The following is a 25,386-nucleotide window of genomic DNA, read 5'->3' as shown; positions in this document are numbered from 1 at the left end:
TCTCTTATGTATCTTCCCCTCTCCTGCAGTATGCCCCATAGTTCACAGGTACTAATCACCTTTCTTTTTAAGCGATGATCTAATGGGTACATAACCAGCTAAACTCTGAGCAATCATTCTCAATTCATATTGATCTTATAGACCCATAGAATCATGGAATGGTTTGGGTTGGAAGGGACCTTTAAAGATCATCCAGTCTAACCCCCAGATCTTTGAAATCTGTTGCTTTTATTTCAGTCCTGAAGAATGGCTTTGTATGCCTGAAAGCTTGTCTGAATTCTTCAACTGTGACAGCTGGCATGTTAAAAAAATATTTCCTCTTCCTACAAGCCTCATAGCTGCAGGAAAATACTCTATGCTCTTTATCTGATATTCCATAATCAATATATCTGTGCATTGTTAAGGTGCTAGAAAAGCCACGCTATAGAATTATTTCTTAGTTTATAATTAAGCATGCACAGTATGAAATCACTTAACAATACACTACGTACACATGTATGACAGGGAAGGACTTAAGGCTGTGTATTTTCCTTTCACGTTTACTCCTGCATGAAAAGCTGTGTAGTTGTACCATTGCATTATACATTTTTATATATTTATTTAATACTTCCAGTATATTTATTTAATACTTCCAATAAAATTGACACTGATAACTCATATTTTGATTACCATGGGATAGATCTTTTAACTGTAATTTGCCTATGTTAAATACATTACCCATTTGTACTGTACAAAATAACAGAATTTATAGATTATTTCATTGTGCAGTGCTAGGGATATCGATGAAGTCAAAGAAAGTTCTCTGTATACACAGAAGGAATAGCAAGGCAAAGCTAATTAGTGGAGTGAGAAGCCGGGAGGAGAATTTGCTTACTGTCTTTGAAATTTTCCACATCTTGGGTGAGCTGATCAAGTAATAAGTGCTTCGTGACAAGCTGCAAGGCTGATTATACACTTTTGTTTTGTATTTGTTTTAAATAATAGTTCCCTGTTAATATGCAGTCGTTTCCTAAGTGAATGTGTAGTGCTTACTTAGGCAGAAATAATACTTTTTTCCCCCTAGTTTACGAGACAGTTGTTTTTAAAATTTCATATTCGTAGAAGCCGAGTAATGCATTCAACGGTAAGTAAGTTTTCGCCCCTTTACTCTACAGTAGGTTTTACTGGGAGAAACTTCCTTAAGAGATATGTGCCAGAACAGAGGAAAATGTGCTGGTGTACTACAGCTGTGTGGAAAAGAGATAGGTAATTGTAATATTTATTAAGCTTAAGCTTTTATAAAAGGTAAAACTTTTAGCTTGTATTTTTCTTTGATCAGATAAAAGAAAAGGGATTTAGCAAGAATAACAGAGCATTCTAGCATGTTCAAAATTCAGCATGTTGTGTTCTGGTGTACCAAACTGGAACGTGGGATGAGAGAATCCAAGCAATATTTATTGAAAATAGGAAACTTATTCTTCCTTTATATTTTTTGTATCCAGCCAATATGAGAGTGAATATTATCAGTATGAAATTTAGGTGGTCTTTCATGAACACATGAAAGAAAGATGAGAAAGGCAACAACACATTTCCTGTTGTTTCTCTGCTTCTGTTGCTGTTCCTCTGTATAATATGAAGACAATCCGAAGTCTGTAAATGTGCTCCAAGTTAAATTCAATAGTAATCCTCAATTTCTGAGCTTTTTGGTCTTTAACTAGGAGATTATTGAGTTAGAAAACAATATTCCTTCCAGAAAATTAAGAAACAGAGTTTCAGAAAACTCTTTTCCAGATGATTTTGAATTAATCAGGTACTAATCCCAGATAGTAAGAAGTACTGATATGACTTAAAATACTTGACACTAAATTTTGCCATTGAGGGCATCTGTATGGCTTTCAAGGATGACCGTTGCTCACCATTAAAAGTAAGTGAACAAAAAAGTATCAGCCACATGTAGAAATTGAAAAAAACCCAAGTATAATATTGATGAATTCTTCACGTGTATGAGACTGAGCTAGTCTATCATGTATTTGTTCTTGCAAGCACCATCAGCATCTAAATTCAGCACCCTTAAGACAACTTCAAGATGCTACACCTGAAAAATGTGGGCAGCGTGCTGAGCCCCACATTCCCTCAGTCCAATTTACAACTTTAAAACAATTCTTTGAAGAATAAATTTATGTGTGGCTCCCAAGAACAAACTGGACCCAAAATTTTCAATCTACACATGAAACAATGGTCATCTTGTAATTTCTACTCCCTGATACAATGAATTAAGCCTTTGAAGGAGGGAAACGAGGAATAATGCTTGACTGAAGTCAAACAGGGAGTATCTTCATGTGCAGGACAGATACTCACTGAGAAGATCAGCCGTTTCCTGAACAGCTGACCAAAACTGGAATCATACAAATGTCCACGAACACTAACCAACGGGCATAAACGCGGTTGAATCAAGCAGCTGTTCGCTATTAGAATGAGTGTTCTCAAGTACTACGTAGGTAATATTTGGACAGTGTATCCCATTGTTTAGGATAAGTTAAAGAAACCATTCTCTGGAAATAATTGTTTCTGCTCAGACTCCCATTATCGTATCTCTTTTCTCACCCTATCTTTCTCTCCCATTAGCTGCCATGGCACCTCATCTATGTCTGGTAAAACAGATAAGTGGTTGTCATCAAGCCCAATACATGAATTACTCATTATATCTGCTCTCTGAATACTTCAGATGCTCTGAGCAGCACATTTCTCTTCCTCTGGCCCAGGCAGTTTGTAATCCACTTGCAGTCCGTGTGCTGACTAAGGGAAACGCGGGTTGCAGGGTTCCTCGTGGCCCTGACCACAGGCGCTCGCTTTCAGTGGGCTCCTTGCTCAGCTTGCTTACAGCTGCAAGACTCGCTTCTGGGCAGACACCCCCCTTGTTGAGAACCCAAATTTCGTATCGCCTAACACTGCCAGGCTGGCGGTTACGTAGCCATTCACGCTTTCTCTGCAGCTATGGGAGAAAGGAAAGCAGCTCTGGAGGGCAATGGTGGAGCGGGGCGAGTCGTGCTCGGGGAGCGCCTGCCTTTCCCCATGGACTGCCCAGGGACGCCAGGCAGCCACAGCCGAGAAGGTGCCCCATTTGTAGGTGGTTGCAACCCGGTGAGATGTATCCAGCTGAAACGACTATTGTTTCACATGTTAGGAGCCTCATTCTCCTTTGAAATAGTCAGACTTATGATGGATTTAGCCCGCTAAGTAGGGGCTAGATCTGTGCTAAACTGCAATCGGCCGCAGTCTTTCAGCCATATGTTTTTGATACTTGTAACATTCCTTGAATTAAGGTTCAAGGAAAACTTCAAAGTCTACTATTGCTCAGTGAAATGAGTACTACTAATGACATTAGTCCATGGACCTCAGTTGGACTCTCCACCTGAGAAGAGTACGGAATTAGTCTTTTGTAATGATGTATAGTCACAAATGAAAATCCTTAAGAACTGCTGGCATTTTGGTTCATCTACTAAAAATCCCATTCAAAGAAAAGAAAAAAAAACCCAAACAGCACAAAACATGGATGATTTAAGATTTTTTCTGTCATTTCAGAAAGTAAAGGAGTAACTACTTTGTCTCTGGGAAGTTAATACATTATTTTGTTCATTTTTGGTTTGTTTTGTATTTTCTGTTAAAGATTTAAAAATATAGAAGTACCTCTAAACATGTATTACTACATGTGCATGTAAAAGTACAAACACAAGGAAAGGCAAACAATTAAAGGGACATTATGATCTGAAATTTGACTCTCATTTTAACTTAGGAAATTACTGGTAATAAGTTTAAAAGCAGAAGAAATACAGAATTCTAGTAGTTAAGATTTCAAAAAGCAAAGTAACTTGTTGGTATCAGATTTGTCCATTTGGTCTCAATTTGTAACTGAGAGCAGTGCAAAAGATAGAAGTAGCGACAAGTCAATTGGACTTTTAAAGTGTGCTTTGCTTAATATTCAAAAAGATAAAACACAGAAATAAACTTTTGTTTACAGCATAAACTTTAGCTTTTGTCCCTTGATGTTATTTCCATATATTTAGATCTTGAATTATATTTACCTTCCCAAAACAATAGGATAAAAAATAAAGGGAAAAGAATTAGTGTGCTGAGAAAAAGCAGATTGCCTCTGGTTGATAAAGGATCTACTTATATATTGTTTCAATAGACCGATATGTCTAGTAAAAACAGGCAAGCTTTGATGCATACAAGCCTGTTTTCAGATCTAATAAAAGATATTACCTCTCCTTACAAGTTCTGGCTTGCTTATTGCCTTATACCATGCTGGCTACAAAGACAGTGCTATTGCTCAAACATTTTTACTACTACTAACCTCCCAGCTAAAATAACACTGCTACTACAAAGTCCTAGTATGAGTTACTTCATATTTATCAAATATAATTTAAATGTATGTAATCTCTCAGAAAGGCTACAGGACTACGTAAAATACAATATGGCATAAAGTTTATCCGCATTATGTTCTGAAATGACCTGACACAGTGAGAGAATGGAATAGCGATAGAATTGCGGTTACCAAAATTCAGTTTTTACAAATCAGCAATGCAAACTGACATTTGCTTGCTACACTGTTTCATGAAAAGCCAAATAATTATTTTTTTAGAGAAGCTTTTGACAATGGGAATTGTTTTTGCAGGTAACTGGCAATAAAATATAGATAGCTGAGAAAAACTTCTGGCAAAAGAGAAGAGTGGAGTGACAAACATGTAACTAAAGGTTCCGAAATCTTACTACTTTGCATGTTACTACTTTACTACTGCTGCACTGTTAAATTCCTCTTTAGACTGAAAAAAAAATCTTCAATCCCAAGAAAGAAAAAGAAAACTGGTTTTACAAAATTACAAATTTCCTTCCTGTACATGTTTTTAGATTAAGCCTTTCTGACAAGCTATTTTATAAAACTTGGATAAAATTCTTGACACAAGATCTGAAATGGATCTGTGCTTTGGTTCAAATCATGTTAGCGTGTTTGTTTCAAATTTTGTGGTTTACTCTTAAATAATCTTTTTCTATTGTTTCCTTCTCTCTGATCACACCTCTGTCTTTTTTTTTCCATTCCAAAACTGCAGTAGCCTTTCTCCTATCAGACTATCTTGTTTTGAAACTTTTCATGGTTTCTTAATGACACTGGTTTCACATAATCCTGTTGTCTGGCTGTCCCTCTGCCTATCAGTTCCCTTTGAGCCTTTCAGCCAATTTCAATAAACTTTGAACGAGGGATAAGGGCTTCCAAAGAGACGTTAATTCCTACAAATTTTAGGAAGACTGTTAGCAAGAGAAGGAAGAAACGCAAAAGAAGTGCCCACTGTTGGAAAGGCAAGTACAATTTAGTTATTGTACCTCCTGCTTGCTATTAGCTAATCAAGTCCCTGACCAGTCCAGCATATTTAACATAAAACAGGCACTTTAGCATGTGAGGGATGTAATTCAAGGCTGGAGGGAGATCAGGGTTGGAAGGGTGTGAGATGCTCAGCTTTAGGAAAACAAGCTGCTTCAGTTCTACTGTGCACATAGCAACTCTTGTGTTTAGAAACCCTATCTAAGTGAAAATGACCATCACGTAATATGTAACGGATATAATTTTGTGAACAACAGTCTCCTTCAAGTTTATACTGGTGCAATGACAAACACTCTGTGTGCAGAGATGCATTCCGAAAAACTGATAAAATGGCAGTAGTTCGTGAATCTACAAAATTTCTTGCAGTCTTTTGACAATGTTCTCATCTAGTGCACTTAGGAATGACATTGACAAATTTTAAGAACAGTTCCCTTCTTCCCTTGCTCTACTCCTAAGGCTGGAAGGAAGTCAGACTTCTTCAAGGTTCATGTGGATGAAGAGGACCGTATGGTTGTCAAATCAATTTGTTGAACTCTGTCCAAATCCTATGAGACGGATGCTTTTCACATGGACACCACATGGTTTATCCGAGGACAGTTCGGCTAGGAACCAACTAGACAGTAAAAAAAGTGTTCTGAATTGCTCCGTCTCTGAAAGATGGATGAGATACACTTTTGGGCCTGTAAATAAAAGTTTTCACAACCAGTCTCTGTGATATTTGGTAGACACACACAGATTTTCTGTTTATGCTATTCATTTAACCCTTATTTGAACAACTAAATGAATAACAGGAAAACGTCACAGCATATTTTTCTTATCATAAGAATTGTTCCTAATCAGACACCATTCTTTCTTCAACATAAGAGACCACAGGTCCCCACAAAATCTTTTTCTTATCAAATTTCTATGATTTCTATCTAAGCATGCATTCTTTTGTACCTGTAAGTATGGAGCATAAATTGGGTTTAACTGCTTCTATGAGTCTTTCAAGAGTGACATTACGCTCACTCCAACACCACTGTTAACATCTCATACCACCAGAAATCACAAGTGGAAAGATGGAAAGTTACGACTATGAAGAGAAGTCTTATACTGATGTGAGGAACGGTAATTAAAGCAGCCATCTCAGGAGAAACTAAAATGAAATGTCCATACTCGACCTTTATTTGTAACAGAAAAGAGGTATAGCATCACTCCAGAACAGTTTTTGCAACTTCTTATGGTACTTCTATGGGATTTTTCTTTCCTAATTTTGAATGTTAATTGATATGTATAGTAAGTACTGCCTGATACCTCAGGGTGACGCCCCACCCCACCCCTCCCAAGTTTATTAAACTCAGGATAGTACGGAAGGTAGAGATTACATCTGAGTTTTGGAAAACATACACAATAGCTAAATTTTTAAATTTACTGCATTTGGGTTCTGGCTTTGTTCCATACAGAAAAGCCTAAATATACGGTGTCTAGATATAGTCATTACATGCTAAACACTTTAAACCCATCTTAAAGCCTATATATACGGTGTCTAGATATAGTCATTACATGCTAAACACTTTAAACCCATCTTAATTATTTGTTATTGGAATAACTTTATTGGGTTTTGCTTATCAATTTGAGGGATACAGAGGGCAAAGTTCTCACTGAGCTGCTTGGCACTTTCGCATCAGATACACTGATCACTTGCCATGTCGGCTAGAAAATATAGAGGTATCAGGGCCCTGAGGGCACTAACAGGGCCCCTCGGCAGCCTCCCCTGGGGCCTCCCCATACCCCTCCCCAGGACCCCATTTCAGCCCAGCCAAGCACGGAGGTGCTTGATGCCCAGGGCTCGGGCTGCCCCGGCGGCCCCGGCTGCTCCTGGCTGGGGCGGTGGGATGGACCTGGGCTGCCAGGGCCTGCTCGGACACCCTGGGGAGCCCCTGATGCTCCTGGCCTGCAGGGAAAAGCTGGTCCCTGGGGTGCCCTGGTGAAACCCATTTGCCGTGGGGAACATCTCTGCATGTCTCTAGAATTGTCTTTCATTTTCATCATGCCTTACCCAACCAATGGTACACAACAACACGCTGAGCGCGAGTGTGAGAATATCAGGCACTGACCACCACTCGTGTTTGGGGCTCATTATTATTGCCAGTATGAACGTATCATTTAATCATCTATGTAATGTTATGTTACCACTACGATATAATTACGTTTTACATCATTAGAAATTACAATTGTAAAAAATAGGAGTCCTTTTCTGGAAGGGATGACATCCTACGATCTGATGTTGCACAAAATGACATATACCCGGACATCATTATAGCCAAAATACTATCCAAAATATATGCTGCATAAACCAAAGACTTAGGCAAGTGCAAACTACTCTTTTCCTTACTGGCAATCCCACGCAGGCTTAAATAAGTCAACGAAAAATTATGTAAACCAAGAGCACTACTCATGTGCTTAAGTGATTTACTGGATTGGGCCCAAAAATATTGAAAATGTTGCAAGATTGATCCCTGATGTGATCCCTTACAACAAATCTTAATGTCCACGCAGTAACTTGTTTGATTTTCAAGCAGTATTTTGTTTTCTTCTTAAAAGAAACTTATCTGCGATACTGCCTATGTTGTTTTCTGAGAGTTGGTAGATAACACGTAATGCAGCGTCTAAGGGGCTGAACCAGAAGGAAAAAAAAAGATCTTTCATTGGTCTGTGGTAAAATTCTGCTTTCTCTCTCCTGCTGTCGCTCTTTTATGCTACCCAGTTGCAAAGCTCCATAGCATTACTCTGCATCAGCAACGTTATAAGTTTCATTTTTGTCTACGGAGCAGCATGGCGTCAATCAGTTTAAGAACTGGGGATAAATGCACCTATTAACATAGAGATTTTCTAAATTCTGAATCATTCCCTCACCAAAATGTTTTGTTTTTAATTTCTTTTGGGTTAGTCAATGAACAACATAATCAGCTAGTTTGTAACTGGTTTCACTTTTCATTTGATAGCCTGACTGCAATGTGGGAGCTGGGAAGCCTGCAGGGAAATGCTTCCATTCCCCACATTTTTGCACTGAATTAAAAATGTTGCAAAAGCATTTCTAATCATACCAATGGTTGTGTACAGAGAGGAATCAACCAGAAGGACTACTGAGGAGTAAATTAGTCTGTCATAGTTCTCTGCGTGGACACTTACTTTAGAACAGTTAGTGAGTTTTGTCAGTGCCTACTGACTTCCATCTTCATCCCATGGATACTCTTCAATCAGCAATTTATCTCACTCGTATCCTTTTGTTTCCATAGTTGCTGCACAAAGAGAATCCAGTAACATTTATCTGCGGTATCGGGGGGGTGGGGGGAAGCGTCCATCTTTCCAAAGGCAAAGCAGTGTCGTACAAGATGAGCCACGGCAATGCCCCCAGAGAACTCTGGAAGCCCGAGTGAAGAGGGACGGGCATAATTTTTGTTTGGGAGAACAGGAAGAATTTCCCAGTCAGAAGTCTGTTGTGCAGTTTGCTTGCTCAGTAACCACAAAGTGCCATTCCTGTCCCAATATTGTCTTTTATTTGGTGCCATAAATAGCTGTCTACTTCAGCCTATCGTGACCTTTGATTAGCACAGCTACAAGCAACTGCTGGTATGTCAAAGCACTTCAGAATATACCTTTAAAACAGAAAGGAGGTCAAATATAAAAGACAATAAACATGAAGTCATGTATTTTTTTGTCCCATACAAGTGCAAAATTCCTCTAACATCTCGTGACACTTCTGCAAACTGTACATAAAGTAGAATCTAAAATCAGAAAAATACCACCAAAGGTCTCGGAAAGCTGAAGAGGAATCAGTTCTTAGTTTGTTCCAAACCTAAGGTTTCAATTAAATTAATCAGATAAATAATTCTTTCTCTTGGCTGAAGGAACCCTTCTTCACAAGAGGGAATACTTGCTACAAGTTGTACCAGTATTGTTTCCACAAGTATTGTTTGTATCTTTTTTTTTGTTGACTTTTATGTGAACTGACAGTCAATTTCTTGGTGGACAATTGCCCACATTATAAAAATCCACTGATGTGTCACTGTTTGGCTCTGCCAAAAAAGCCATAGTAGTTAGAAGGAACACAATATTTGGCCTGTCCCTGAAACAAGGGTCTACTTAACAATAAAAAGAAATGAACATCAATAAACACAGCAGTTTATTTTTAAGGATAAGAAGTGTCAAAAAACATACAATTGTTTGAAGGTGCCGTTGTGCCCCTGTAAGTCATCGTAAACAGTGAAGAGCTCGAGGAGAATACTGCAGCAGACAGGGAGAGTTAAATGCATTATAGGTGCAGTAATTGTAAACGCTTTCCCAGGAAAACAAACTGGATAAATTGGAAATAGGAGGGAAAGCCCGAAGTAATTGATAAGGGACAAAAAAGGAGACAGGAGGCCACAATAACATGCTCAGAGGCATGAAAATCACTGAGATAACAGGGTTGTTCTTCTACGATTACACATATTTGTAACCCTAACATGAATAGGCTTACACTTACGCAGATTTTCACCATGGTTATGGCTTGTTTTTATTGTTGGTGAAGAAAATGCATGTAAAACTATTCTTTCGGTTGCGTTTGTACCATGATGAAGCAGCTGCATCCTTTGTTTTGTTTACTGAGTGGTTAATGCAGGGACGTACATCACATTTCCTTCCCAAATAATACAACCTGGTGATTAGCAAAAAAAAGGACTAACTCTAACTTTGTTAAAATAGGAAAGAACAGTAGATAACGCCACTTGGTTTTGAGCTCTAGCTTTTTACAGAAAAACACCCACCCACAGCTCCTGCAATGAGCAACCGGTATTTTAGTCTGTGTCACTGCGTGGTCCAAAAGATAAACATTTTGCACAAGAGTTAAGGCTGTTAGCCCTAGCCTCTTGAGCAAATTCCAACCCATGCGACCTAAATTCCTCCTGTGTTTTCAGCTGGACACTGTATTTTTTACTTCCTGCTCTGAAATTCTTGAATGATGTTGTTAAAACGAGACTTTGACCTTGGAATACAGACAAACAAAACAGAAAATTAAGCACCATTTCAGATACTCTCCGAGACCAAGTTCCTCACATCTGCCAAATTTCTGTCCTTCCACAAGGCACGCTTCCCCATTTTCTCCAGGTTTTAAATCCAGGTTTAAAGTCTCCCCATTTGCTATATAAAGCACCTACATAGACTGGGCTTCTGCTGACTTCACACTCTATACGGTAGGCACGCACATAAATGTAGACGTATCAGAAGAAACAAGAGCAACAAAAGATCCATTTGGCTGTTTAAAGTGCTGGTGTCCCCTAACCAGGTATCTGTTCTGAGGGAGGCAGCGTTTCAGTGAAGAATGAAGTCACCCCTGCGTGCATCTATGCCAGCTCCGAGGCCCTGCCCAAAGCCCGTTGTCAGACGGCGGGCCCGAGGCCTAGAGGGGGCCGAGGCCCGAGGGAAGGCCCAGCCGGAGCTGAGCTGACCGGTGCAAAAGCCGCAGCCGCCGCACACGCACCGGACAACCCCGCCTCTCCCCCTGCTTGCCCAGGCTGTTCCGGGCCGCGGGCGGTGAGCGGGCACGCCGCACCGGCTCGCGCCGCCACGGAACACCGTAACCACCAGCGCCCCCCTCCCCCCGGCTTTGTCGGCCCGTCCTCCCGCACGGCGACCCGAGGGCGGAGCGGCACCGCCCGCCGCCGCTCAAAGGCCACCCCCGGGCCCAAGGGGACGCGCCGGCGGAGCGGCCCCAGGTGCCGCCCCCGCCCCGACGGGCCCCAGCGCGGCGGCAGTGGCGGGGAAGGGAGGGCCGGGCCCAGACGGCAGCGGCCGCGCTGACGTCATTATCCGGGCCCTCCGCGCGGTTCGCCCGGCGGGTCACAATGGAACCCGCTCGAGCCCAACCGACGTGAAACGGCCGCGCGCGCGCACACGCGCCACCGTCCCCCGCCTTCCTCGCGCGCGCTCCCTCGCCGCACACATAGGGGTGGGGGCAGGGGGGCCGCGGCCTGGGCCTCGCCGCTGCGGCGTGAGTGACAGCCCGGGGCGACGGGGGCGGGGAGCGCGTCACGCCGTTCGGGTGGCGGAGCCGCCGCCGCCGCTGCTGCTGCGCTAGGTTGGGGCCTGCGGCGCGGGCCGGGCGCGGAAGGCTCTGCCGGCGCCGCCATCTTGCCCAGGGCCCCGCCAGACGGAGGTGCGCCGCCGCCGCCGGGAGCGCGAGGAGCCGCCGCCGCGTCTCGCCTCGCTCCCTCCCCCCTCCCCCGCCCTCCCCTCCCCCCGCACGCACGGAGCCGTCAGCGCAGAGAGCTCCAGCCGCCCGGGCCGGCCCCTCCGCTGCCACCTTCCTTCCTGCCTGCCGCCTGCCCCCGCGCGCAGCGGCCGCTGCCGCCCAGCCGAGCCCCGGGCCCCGGCGAGAGGCGCGGGGTGCGTGTGCGCCCCCTCCCCCGCGTGCGCCCGGTCCCCGGACGGGGCGGAGCGGAGCGCGCAGGCCCCGGCCAAGCCCCAGCCGGAGCCGAAGCCCAGGGCCGCCGGGCAGGAGCTGGTGACGCAGGAAAAACGCCCCGGCGGTGCCGCCGGCGCCGGAGAGTGCGGAGCGGCCAGGGCCGGGATCTGAAGCGCGGGCAGCGGCGGCAGCTTCGCCCTCCCTTCTCCCGTCGCAGTACACGGCGCCCGCCCGGGGGGGCACCGGGAAAGCGGAGCCGCCCCCTCAGTCAGCCGGCTGCACGCCCGGGATCGCGGGGCCTGGCATGAGACTCTGCCCTGCTGGCTGCCTGGGATGAGGCAGTCCCCGGCCGCGCTCCTTCGGCAGCACCCAAGAGGACACCGGGCCGTCGCAGCAGCAGCCGCGGGACAAGGGGAAGCCGTGCGGGGGTGAGTGGCGGAGCGCTGTGCCCGGGCGGGACCGGAGCCGAGGCCGGGGCCGGGACGCGGCGAGGCGAGGCGGCGCGGCTGCGCGGGGGCAGCTGTTTGTGCTGCAGCCGGCCGCCGCCGTGCGGAGCGGAGCGGAGGGAGGCGCTCCCCGGGGATGGGGCTCCCCGGGTCGGGGTGCGGGACGGCGGGGTGCGGCGGGGAGGAGGGGGCGAGCCGGGCCCCGCGGGGCGGGGAGCGGGGGTGGGGGGTGGGGATAACGGGCGGCGGGTGGCGGCAGCGCCTCCCTCGCAGCCCCCGGCGTGTGGCCCTGCATCGCTGGTGTTTTGGAGGGCAAGGGAAAATGGCTGACGGCTCCTCATCCTCTCCCCGGCTGCCGGGGGGGTGGAAGTGCTCCCCGCCCCGCGCCCCTCGGGGGGCTCTGCCGGCCGCCGGGCGGCCCCTCCCGCCGTCGTCCCCCCCCGGGTGCCGCCGGGCGAGGAGGGCCCGCTGGCTCCCCGCAGCGCTGCACCCAGCTTTGCCTCCCCTGGTTCTCGCTTCCCTTCGCACCGAACGCCATTACTGAGGTGGAGTGATTGGAGCCGTGTAGGCCCGGGCGACGCCTGGAAATAAGGCCCTGCCGAGGCGCTTTTCCTACAGTCTCAATGAAAACCACCAGCACCAGCTCGTTCACGCCCGCTGTAAACATTATTAACACGTAGGCCACTCCTCTAGTCTCGGCTTCCAGCAACCCTATTTCGATACACAAAAAACGTCTGTGGCTTTTCCCATCGTCTTCCTCTAGTTCACCCTGCCGCTTCTCCTCGAAGTTATGTCTTAGGGCTTGTCTGTTGCCATTTGTTTTAGGCAGTATAACCCTCTCCCCTTGTCCAAGGTGTACGGCAGGGATAGTTGCATACAGTTTGGCCACGGTTATTCTCTGTTATTGTCCTCAAGAAAACGGAGGACTTCACCAGTTGGATGGGTTGTTGGGGTTTTTTTGTGTGTTGGTAATCACTCTGTTAACGTGTGCTGTCCCACTTTGTTTGGTGGTGTTTGTCTACACAGAGAATAGCCTTTGAAAATTATTTATTTTGTTCTTAAGTGATTTTGTTCTCATACAAGCATTTGAAAACATTGAGATGGTTTTTAAGATGCCATATTTCATTTTCAGGTTGCTCCCTCAGAAGTCCAGTTAAGTATTTTGAAGATGTACAATAACACACAACTGTACAGGAAAAAAAATGTTTCAGAAAAGAATTGTTCTAATTAAATGTTCAAAGGACTCCCAGGCTCACTGTAGACATATTGCGTCTGTCTCAGCTGTCTTCATGTTGTCTGTACAACTTGATTTATATTCACAGTTCTGCAGTTGTATTCATATCACTGGACGTTCGTATCAGCCCAAAGACCCTCTGAAGTCACAGGCTCAAAGCTAGCACAAGGCCCACTTTTGCTGACCTAGTTGCAGAACTGGGGCCTGTATTTTTAAAAAGTTGTTGAATTTAGATATTAATATGCAGTGTTAAGTAAACTAGTGGCAACACTTGTTACAACAGACGGACTAGGTAACCTGTGTTTTTCAGCAGGCTTCTCAAATGCCTGACAAATGGATATTAAAACTGTTATGTTTAGGAAGGCACTATTGATGGGTGTTTGGAGGATTGACCTTTATTGATTATGGAATTGAAATGATGTCTCTAGTAAGAAAGATTAAGGGGTGACTGAAATCTGTAGGCAGCTAACTTTGTTCTTGATATTTTAAGGTTTTACTTTGAGAAATTGGCAGAACTCACCATAAATGTTCCTGATCAAATAACATGTTTATTTCAGCAAAACCTAAGTCAGAAATGAGGGTGCTGGGGGGTTTTTTTGTTTGTTTGCTTGAGGTTTTTTGTTTGGGTTTGTTTGTTTTTTTTAATCTTTTGATTCTTTGAGTTGAGGTAATGTTTATTCTTTGAACCAACAAAGTACAGTGGCTAATACCAAGAATTTAGGGTCGCATATAAAATGCATGTATTGATTATTCTGTTGCAATACCCTGGACGATGGTGATGCTTAATGATTGCTTTGAATGAAAAACATAAACATAATCATAAGGCTGCAGTGGAAGAAACTCAAGTTTCAGCATGCTTTTTTTGGGGGGGGTGGCAGGGGGGGATCTAGCTAAAAATAAGTGTAAGATTCTATCATAGTAATTTTTTTCCTCTCTCTCCAATATCTTTTGTACTTTTCTTTCGTGTAGGTTTTCTTAATGGTATTTCTTTTGGGTAGCCTTTGTCTTAATCTTTCTAGGCTGCTGCTTCATGTCTTGCAGAATTTGCCCTTGTGGATACTTTTGCCCATTGAATTGGCAGGAAGACTACATCTGGAGGTGGGAATCAATAAGGATAGTGGTAGCAAAACTGTTTACTTTTTCTATATCTGTGGAACACTGTCACCCTTACATAAACATTTTATTTCCCACATTGTGGTGCATTTGTACTCAGGAATAGACCAGTGCAACTACCCTCTGTTCTAAAGGCACACTTCTAGGTTTATGCATTTTATTAATATTCTGGAATTCTTACAAGCGAAACTCAGGATAAACAAAAATAGTGGATTACTGTCTATCCAACAAAATTAAATAGACTTTTAAGAAAGTAAAGGTACCGTAAGGTGTCTTGAAACAAAGGTATTACATTTAAAATTGAAATTAGTTTAGGACTTTCCAGTATGAATACAAATTTGGGTAAAAATGGATAGGAATTCAGTTGTTTATTAGTTTGAACAAATTACTTTTAAAAGGCTTTAAAGTTATGTTTCTGTCAGGTGTGTATTGAAAATATATTAAGTCCCACGGGAAATATTTCTGGCCTTCCTGCTCCGGTTTAGAAATAAGTTCAGAACTTATTTCAGGTATTTGAATGGCAAGCACTTTTGTGTTAGGCAGTACTCTGAGTGTGTGTGTATATATATGTGTGTGTGTATATATATATTTTTTATTATTATTATTATTATTATTATTATTTCCCCAAAATATTGTTTTCTATATCCTAAGAGATCTAAAAACTGTAGGTATATTTTGAAAACTTCCTGAGTAGAATAGCCTCATTTGTGAAGAAAATGAATCAAAGATGTCCCTTACTGTTTTTCACTTAAAACATGATTTATTTTTTTAAAAAGAAGCCAAACCCTGCAAAATCTCCAAAACTATTACACTTACCTTAATTCTTTTTCTTGTAATTATCACAAACATTGTTTGATCAAACCAGTAGTCTTGCTTATCCAGCACTTGCAGATGTGAAGTGGTTGTCTGAAGATACAAGAAAATTTGCTGGGTCTTCTGTTCACTTGAAAAGCTGTACATGTGAAAGCTTTTGTGTCCTTTAGAAAATTGTTTCCTGGATGTTAGCATTAGTATTAATCTGAACATATGGACATGGTTTCTCTTGTTCAGGTATCTTAAGTTTTTCTTATAATCTGGATATGTCCCCTCTTGAAACTCTGTGTAGCTGCATCCAGTTTTATTATCCATATCACCCTTGCTTAAAATCAGAGTTCAAAACTTAAAGCTGCACTTGAGGGGATGTGTTGGGAACACAGCTTGATAATGTCTGTCTTTTGTTGTAGTACCTTGCCTTTTGCAAAGCTAGCAATGCTGGGTGCTGTTGCTGTAGATTTGTCTTACATCATACACGATGGTTGTGGTATATAAATACACTTTTTTTTTTTTTTTTTACATAACTGAGCTTTGTTGTACATACTGTGTCCCTGACACAAACCTAATTAAAAAACTATACTGCTATACCTGCCCTTTACTATCAGCGTAGAACATTCACCACAGTCTTTATTTTGTTCAGTTTTTCTTAAGAGGTTTTTATTCTGCAATATCCAGTAGTGATGAATGTCAGTTGCTTAGCTGCCTTGCCAAGCAGTTGGTTATGTTTAGGAAGAGCAGTTTGGTAAACCTTCGTATTGCAGAATGGTAGTTAAAAGAAACAGTCTTTCCGTAGCAGAGGCAAGGGATGGAAAGAAGGTCTTTCATAAGCATTTGCTTGCATGCAGTGAGACTTGAATTTTTCTACCTGGGAAGTTTGAGCTACTTCAGATTCATGTGTTAGAAAAATGAAGTGACATTTTTCATATATTAAATCTAGTTTTTGTTCTCTTATTAATGTAGGAACATCTTAAAGTTCTCACGCTGGTATAATGAATTACAGTTTCATAATGAGTTGAGATATCTTTTTAAAACAGGTTGTATTGTCTGTCTCTGTTATGCTTAAGGCTGTAGCATGACTTGAGAATATAGTTAACAGAGGTTCCCTCTGTACTTCATGACAGAACCATGTTTTGACTTAGATCTTCTTGTTTAGAATCTTTAATAGATAGACAGTGGCAGAAAGCCTTTCTGTCATGACTTTGCACCCTCAAAATGTCAACTACTGCGTTTGTGAGCCAATACAGTGTCCACTTGAACCCATTGGTGCTTTGAACACTTTCTGTAGATCTGGTTTGGTAAAATAATTTAAAATATTGAGTGTTGGTAAGGTTACAGGAGAGCTGTTAATAACTTTCCCCACAATAGAGGAGAGGAGGAAAGTAAATAAGGTCCTAAAGTAGCCAGTTGTGACTTAGTGTAAAATCTTTTTGCTTCTTTTTTTTTTCTTAAGGGAGCTTAACAGCACAGCCAGTTCCTTTTGCATTTTCTGTTGTGAATTTTCTGATACTTGCTTCATTTTATAAGAAGCCATTAGTTACTTATTTTATTTGAGAGTTGAATTCAATCTGCTTGATATCAAAGCTTTTTGGTTGCCAGCTGTTGACGTGTTTTCGAATAAAAATTAAAATGCTGGGAATAAAAAGCATTTGGATACATGTATGTTCACAGGCTTGCTTTCTAAAGGAGACATTACTGATGTATGGTTTTCTTAAAGGATTAGTTAGTATTACCTGTAAGAATGATTACTTGCTTTTGGTTAACTTTTTTCTGCTAGTACACCTCCAAAAGAGATCCATGGGATGTAGATTTAAAATCTAGTCATGTTTTGAATGCTAGTATTTTCAACTTTTTTCATGAAGTTAAAATGAAGACTGCTTTAGAAGTAATGGATAGCTATCAGGAATGTTATCGTGGGAAACTTGTATTTGTAGCATCCTTGATGTGCTTACAAAAACAGTATGTAACCTTGTTTTATGATTTAGTTTTCCTTACACATGTAACTGCCAACAGAAAAATGTTATTTTCTTGCATATAGATCTTTGCATGGACATCTTGGCAAATAATACTCTTTTGTAGTTAGTGTTTAGCCATGAATTCACTCATAAGAGGGGAATTCCACATTGCTTCGTTCCTTAAAGATGTACATCTGTGAATGGAGAACTCTCACAGAAGAAATCTTTTTTCCAAATTTTTCTTTGAAGCTGAGATTCAAGAATATGTTGAAGGCAATACACAAACATGTCACTCCTTAATGTTTGCTCATGTCCTCTTCTCTTCCCTGCTATAAGCTGTAAAACACTTCCCTAGTGGGTTTGGTTTTTTTTTTTTTTTTGTGTTTTTTTTTTAAATAGAAGCGTTGTTCAAATGAGTGCTTCAAAATAATGAAAAGTACATGGAGGTAATTTCAGGGCTAACTTTTCATTAAGCTTTCATGTAAAATAGCCAAAACTCAAGTAATAGAAAATTGTCCCTACAAGAGCCTTTGTTTAAGACAAGTAAACACTTCTTTGTAACATCTGAATGGTAACATGGAATGACACAAAAATGTACATTATAAATCCCACAGGCTTCAATCCTTAAGTCACTTAATTGCCGCTTAACCTTTCGTCTAGCTTCAGCAGGACTAGGTGTGGGAAGAGGAAAAGGTGCTGTTTTGTGTTAGGGTGGTCTTAGCTATAATACTCTGAAATGGTGAAAGAAGAAAAAGGAGGTTGTTTAGAAATGTGTTTGGTAAAGAAGAAACAGTAGTGAGGTGTGCCAGGTAGGATCCCTGTGTTACCAGACAGGCTTTTTTGGTTGGAGGGGAGTGTTCTTGCTAGCACTGTGGTGTGGGATAGTGGTGACAGGCCTGTCTTGGCTGTGGGTGGAACTTCTGTTTTCTTGTCCAGAAATGAAAACTGACAGTGAGGGGAAGAAAAGTCTCTTACTTTTCTAATATAGGATGGGAATGAACATTGTTGTCAAAATATACTGGCATCTCAGTAAACAAGCCTTGCATCTTTTGGTATTTAATTTTTCTGCTGTCTTAGCAATGAAGTACTTCAGTGTGTTTTTGAATAAGTTTCAACAGAACAAGTCCATGAATTTGAAAGTTAAATAAGAAAGGTGGATCTGCTTAGCTTAATTTTTAGGTGGATAGGTTGGTGAAAGACCAAAGTTTTTATAAACTAAAAGCTTAAACTATATTTTATATTAGACTTTGTATATTTCTAATTTAGAAATAAAATGTTAATTGTTCACTGATTTCTGACTTTTCCTTTTAATGCATTTTCCTAAATACTTTAGCTGTGATGATTTCCTTTTTTTTTTTTTTTTTTTTGAATTGTAACATAAATTCTCTGGGGCTTGAAGGTGAAAACTCCAGTGACTTGTTCTACAGTTTCAGGCTCTAGTTTTGCACAGCCCTCCGTATGCCTTGGCCTGTCTTTCAGACGGTGCTTTATTAATCACAGTGGGACTTTAAAATCCCAGGTCTCTTCCTGACTGCTTATAATTGTGTGTAACACACGTGCAGTGGGACGTTTTTTTGAGATGATGTACTGGCTTTTTTCCCTAGGTGAGATAGTAATGTCAGATTTCTTAAGTGCTTTATAGCTCTATTGCTGTGTCAGAGTTTCGTCATGATAGTTCTTGTAATTAGACAGGAAGATAACCTCCAGATTGCCTGAAAATTCTTACTGTTCGTATTCTTGTAGCAGTTTAGCCAGATTGCTGTGGTTGACAGTTTGTAACGTGTCTATGAAGATGTAACTTGAAACATGAATTCCCCTTATGGTATTTGAGAAGCCATTAATTCCTTTCCCTTTTCCTTCCATATTTTAGGATTGGGAAAACAGAATTTTTTTCATAAAATGAAAAGCTTTGACATGAAATGAAAAGCTTCATTTTCATTACTGGCAATGGATGCAGCAAGGTTACCATAGTGGTAGTGAAACCTTGCTGTAAGCTGATGTGTCTTCAGCCATGGGGAAAAAAAAAACCCCCATGTGATCAGTATCAGCCTCTGGTTAGCAGGTGTATGACTGAAGTTTTTCATTTTTCTGAACCATCTGAAGATTTTTGACCAGATGAAGGAGGGTTTGGTAATGCATTCTGTCACTAATTTTCCTTTTCTTCGTATTACTTTCCTGGTAGTGGAATGAATATTTAGAACGGGTAGCCAGTCTGGATATGGTGCCTGGAGGCAGCTGGATGAGGATAATGAATGACCAACATGTTAGTTTAGTTCTGTTGTTGGCAAGTAATAGCCAGAACAAGAGTTTGATTTGGAGAGTCAAATGCACTGTGTTGATTGATCCTGAATTGGTACTTCAGAAGATCATATTTTTCTAAAATTGAAATTGTACTTGATATGTTGTTTGTTTATATGCTTCATATTTACTTAGGTGTGAGTATCACGTGGGAAGATTGAGATGTTGTAGAAGTTGTATACATTATGTAGACTAGCAGCAGGTAGCTAACAGTTGAGAGCAGAGAATCAAAATCTCTCCTGTGAGAGCTGCTTCATGCTTTTAAGTATGTGCTTACACTGTACTACACCTAAAATACAGGTTGAAGGGTTATCAGTGTCGATGAGCCACTGCGGGTTCTTCATGGGTCTGAAAATACAATAAATAGTAGTAGTTCACACTTACAATGAAGACTAACCCTTTAGTTCTACTTTCAGTTATTCTAAAAGCAAAATTTTGCTTTAAATGTGAGTTTATCATTGTATGTCGTTTAACTTCTAAATGACAGTTGTCCACTAGAATTCTTTATTCCATATCTCTTTAACATAATCAGCTTCTCTAGTGTATTTGATGAATTTAAGTTCTGTTCTCAGAACTTCTGTGCCAGAAGTGGTGGGGGATGGGGAGAAGCCTTACAACCATGTTGACGTTTAAACAGTTAAGCTGCAATTTTTCCATCTATAGGAATTATGAAGACATTATTTTTGGGGTACATTTCTGTAGACTGGTACAGTAGGTATAAAAAACTTCTTTTGCTTCTTTCACAAGCCCTGGAAGTGTTTGTTTTCTCTTAAGATATTTTCTCATGATTTTTAAGATATTTTCTTGTCAAAAGAAATGAGGATTTTTTTGTTTAAATTTTTGTAGTTTGCTCCTACTTGCTTGCTTGCTTGCTCTGGTGTTATTAGTCTGCTTTAAAGAAACGCTGTGGTGAGATTTTATTGATCTGATAAAAGTAGTGTCTATACATTTACCTTTTTTCTTTTCATTCCTGAATATCTTCTGTTTAATTCATTCTGTGTTTTCTCATGCCATTTTTCCTTGAAAATGTTACTTAGGAATTCAGAGTGCCCAGTTGTTTTAGTACATATCTTCTTTTGGACTTTTTTCTTTTTCTCTCTCATGCTTCTGGGTAGCTAATGCTTCTGGTGACTAATGTTTTGTTTTGCCAAAATTGGTAAGGTTAGGTGTATACTTTAGAGATGCTTTCTTGCTGGGAAGAAAGTGTCTTTACAGACACAACTTGTCACAGGTTGTGTATAATCAGTTGGGTTTTTTCTTTGCTTTGCTGAATTTGTAAATATGAGGTTCATGTTTGAGGTACCTTATTTTTGCTCAGATGCTTGATAAATGCAAGTGAAAAGTTTGATATCCATTCCCCCCCCCCCCCCCCCCCCCCCGTAAAACATAAATGGAATTTGGATAAGACTATTACTTTTTTCCCAGCTATAGTATGTATTATTTCATCAGGACTTGGGGTTTGTAGTATTTCAGAGTAGGTTCCTCAGCAGGACTAAAAGCTTGATTTTTAAAATGCTTCCATTATTCATTTTTTAGTTGAATTATCAGATGGCTCAGTGAAGTTACTTAAAAATTGTGTGCGGTGAAAAACAAATGATTCAGAGAGCCTTGGAAAAAATGCACAAGTCATGATCTATTTAAGCGTTTTACCATTTAAGGGGGATATTTTCACTTGAGCCACGGGTAGTTTAAGAAGATTCCTCAAAGTTTACATGAAAGTGGAAAATGGGGAAATATGAGAATAAAATTGTCATTAAACCAGTGGGTGTTTTTCCCCCACTTAATTATGAACTCTTCCTCCCATTGGATCCTTGACTCATTCAATCTGGAAGATGGATTGAATTGTGTTGTCATTCAGTATTTTATCTTTGGAATTCATTCTGTAAATGCATGTGTTACATTAGTCTAAATCCCATACTGAGTAGAATTATTACTCTGTTAATAAACTTGATAGGTGCTTTTCACTCTCAGACTGTACATTTCCCAAACATTAACATATTATTTCTCAAATCACTCTGTAAATTAAAAGGCTTGTGTTGTCTTTTGTTTTATTGATGAAGAATTGAGGCACAGAGGCTGTAAACTTCAAAAGTACCTCCTGTCATAACTTTTCAACGGATTTTTGTTAGATGTTCAGGTGTTACAGACACAGTTTATGTTGGCTTAAATTGCTGCTGGGCTCCCTTGCTCTTCCCCAGTTTTGCCTTTATCTCAGTACCCAGAAAAATGAGAGGAGGATGAAGAGGTTAATCTGAAAAATCTGTGATTTCTCCAGCAATGTATATGAACAAGACACAGACAGCATTAACTTCTCGGGGTTCTACATAGCTGTCTTATAACCCAGAGATTTCCCTTTGACTTCTGCAGTTCTGTTTCTTTTCTTGTAAAACATTGTTTAACTTCTTCAACAAATAAGGTATGGACAATTTTTCTTCCTCGTGCCTCAGTTGATTACCGTTTACCCAGGGGACTTAGTTTGATGGAAATGAACTGTAGTTTGATGGAAATGAAATTACAGTGGAAACCAGATTACTCTGAAAATCCTAAATTATGTAGGAGAAAGACAAAAAATTGAGCCTTTGACAAATTTAGAGAGCATGTTCTGTCTGTGTGTGTCACAAAGACACAAAGTTTTGTTATATGAAAATTTCTTTTGCTAAAAAATAGTAAGACATTGACTGTCACAGTGGATACAGCTGTTGTACTCAGTTACTCATACTCTGTCATCTCTAATTCCAGTTTTTTTGACCTGAATTTCCATATAATATTTGAATCGTGCAGTCTCGTTTTACAGTTTCATCACTCTGGCCTTTTTTTTTTGTTGTCAGAAGTAATTTTTTTGCCAGCTTCTGTGTTTTACATCATATGCATTACCTGCTGTAGCTTTGTCACTGATTTATGTACTTGTTGTCAAATTATTCAAAGTGTTACTGCTAAATTAATTTTCCTGACTCACTGTGATCTGTTAAGTATTCCACTGGCTTTATCATAGTTCCCAGGGCAAAGACAGTTTTCTGCCTTCACCTTCTTAGACTTTTCGCACTTAGCCTTATTTGCTCCAGCTACTTAATATTTCTTTCATGACTGAACTTGTGCTGTTCATGAACTGACATTCCTGGCATTTATCATATACTAAACAGCTTTCTCTGTGTGCATTTCCCTTTAATATCCATTATGCTTGAGAAAAATTTTGGTCTTTATGACACTTCTGTGTTGTCAAGACTCATCTCTGCTCTAATGTATGTGAACCTTGGTTTCTGTCATAGCTAAATATGTGCTAACTGTAACTATCCATATTCTGTTTCCTTCCTTTTTCCTCCTCTTTAGGGTGTATTTCATGGTAGATTTGCACTGATGCTGAAAGAATTAGTTCTATCCATGGTTATGTATTCTTCTCGGTTTTTGTGCCATTGTTAGTGCTCATATGGCATGTGATGCAGCTGAAAACTAAAATAATTTTCATTCCTTTCCCCCAGTTACCTTTCAGCCAGATTGGCTTCTTGGTCTGGCTGACTATGTGGTGACGTAAGGGCTAATACTAGTGGTGAGAAGGTGGTTAGGATGAAAGCGAGCAAGATCGCCCTCCTTCTCTTCTTGTGACAGTGGAGACTTGGCTGGTTTCAAACAGGCTGTGAAGCTGTGCCTTCAGCTAAGGCTTGTCCACATGCAGAAAGACAATGAAACTGCTGTTCTAAAATTTATCAGGATATAATACTCTTACTGGGTAATAAGATGCTGTTTCTCACTGAGTTTCCAACAATGGAAGCAGAAAAGATAGACGTACACAGTGTGGTGGCAAAACTACCTTACGAGAGTTCTGTCGCTGTCACTTTGTGTTAGTTTAAGCACTGTCCCTAAAAAGAACAGTTACGACATTCCCTCTTCTCTCTTTTGGCCTGTTGGTGGATTCAGCTGAAAACCGGTATCTTTATGGTCTATTTTGTGTATCGAAGGGAGGTGCTCTTTAGCAAGGGGGTTTATGGGATTTAGCAGTTAACCATTTTCAGTGCAGGGAGATTAGTAGTAATATGTGGGTTTTGGATTGGTTTTTTTGTGTGGTGGGTTGTTTTTTTTTTGAATGACTTTCGGTTTTCAGACAGAGCTGCAACAGAGTTTTTAAACCCATCCTCAGTCCTTAGGATGTGGTAGTAGTTGATCATTATCTCCTGCATTTCTCAATAAAGAGGGTTATGACATGCCTTTTGATAGGTTTTATAGATATAGGAATATTAAGTTTCTGGGACAGTGGAGTCACTTTTTGGTTCTGTGGGGGAGTGGGTATAGTGGAAATTATTCTGTTCCCAACCCTGCTTCGTTCTTAATACACTTTCTAGGGGCTTCCTTGCTTGTTCCTATCCAACTTCCTCTGCTATTAACCTTTTTGCATTTATGTCAAACTATAGCCTTTGTTGTGTTGGCAGAAGGAGCATTAAGACAGAAGACAAAACTGCCGTTCCTGTTGCCACTTCTTAGTTCCCTGCAGAGAGGACAGGATTTTTAAGGGGAGTTGTTATACAAGTTCTCTGGAGCAGATAGATCGTTTTCAGTGATTTCTTGAGCATTCAGTCTGCTTAGGCAGATGGCTTGTATGAGTTTAGTTGGAATGGAGCACATTTAAGGCAGACAGTCTTAACAAAAATTAGCTGTCAGCTTATAACACCTCTACTGAGCTTGTGCAAGCTTGATTTTTCAGAGCAAGTATCTTCTTCTGACTGAAATGGTTGTAAGGCAACAGGAAATGTTTACTTGCAGGTAGCTAGCATGGAACTGTACAAAAATCTCCAGGCTGAGTTAGGCAGTTGGTACATTGAAAACTAGTTGGAAGTTTGGCTAAACTTCCAGTTATGAAGTTATGAAGAAGCTTATTGAACCATAAATTTTAATGCTGATACCACTTTCTTCTGTATTTGAGGCATTTTAAATTATGCTTGATGATGATGTGGTAGCGTTTGAGTTCCTGTGCTTAGTTTGTACTTTCTGATTGAACATTACATGAAAAACAGTGTTTAAAAAAAAAAGGGGGGGAAACTAAAGCTACTACAGTAATGGGAATACTTAGATTATTTGAATTTAAAGCATTTCAAAATATCTAGGTGTTTCACAAAGTTAATTTTGTCAAGATTCAAGAATGTAAAATGCTTCCATATTAAGATCTGGTTTAGATGCTGTACCATGCTTTAATTATTTGCAGTTAACCAAGCAGTAAGTTGTGTTAATTTTATAGTTTAAGGGAAAATTTCTATAATGTGTTGATAATGTCACAGGATATTAGGAGTATAGACTAATAATAATAATTATTAGTTAAATAATAATTTTCTTTAGTGTAATGTTTAACATAGTTTAGAGAAGCCCTTAAATTCTCCATAGAAAACATGAAGGGAGTCAGAAGGGGCTGGTGTGATTTTGCAGGCTAACTTTAAACTTTGTTTCTCTAACAGAAGCTTTATAGTATAAATGTGGTAGTGGCATTGGATACTGCACGCTATGGTGATACATCAGGTGCTGTGTATAAGCATGATTTAACAAAAAATAGCACGCAAGTAAAATGTAGAAATAACATTGTAGTAATATCCATAATTCATTGGCTGAATGGCTTTAGACAACATTTCAAATATTTATAGTGCTGAGTTTCACAAAGCCTTAAGTGCAGTATACTATAAATAATTTCATGTTTTAAAGCCACGAGTGGAATGAACCTGGAAGATGCCATTATACTTCCCTTCAAGTACTTGAGAAAGAATGAAGGTAGC

At 40.8% G+C, this 25,386-nt stretch overlaps 1 protein-coding gene across 2 annotated transcripts in view; it reads left to right on the top strand.

Moving 5' to 3' along the window:
• The first annotated feature begins 11,732 nt into the window (after positions 1-11,732).
• Positions 11,733-25,386, top strand: part of USP9X (ubiquitin specific peptidase 9 X-linked) — a 107,585-nt gene continuing 93,931 nt past the window's right edge. For both annotated transcript variants that reach the window (XM_075520235.1, XM_075520227.1), the window contains exon 1: positions 11,733-12,208. The gene's annotated coding sequence lies outside the window, so the exon portion shown is untranslated. The remainder of the gene's footprint in view (positions 12,209-25,386) is intronic.

Source organism: Mycteria americana, chromosome 1 (assembly GCF_035582795.1).
Source record: "Mycteria americana isolate JAX WOST 10 ecotype Jacksonville Zoo and Gardens chromosome 1, USCA_MyAme_1.0, whole genome shotgun sequence".
NCBI classification, from domain to species: Eukaryota; Metazoa; Chordata; class Aves; order Ciconiiformes; family Ciconiidae; genus Mycteria; species Mycteria americana.
This window is presented reverse-complemented; position numbering and strand designations above follow the sequence as displayed.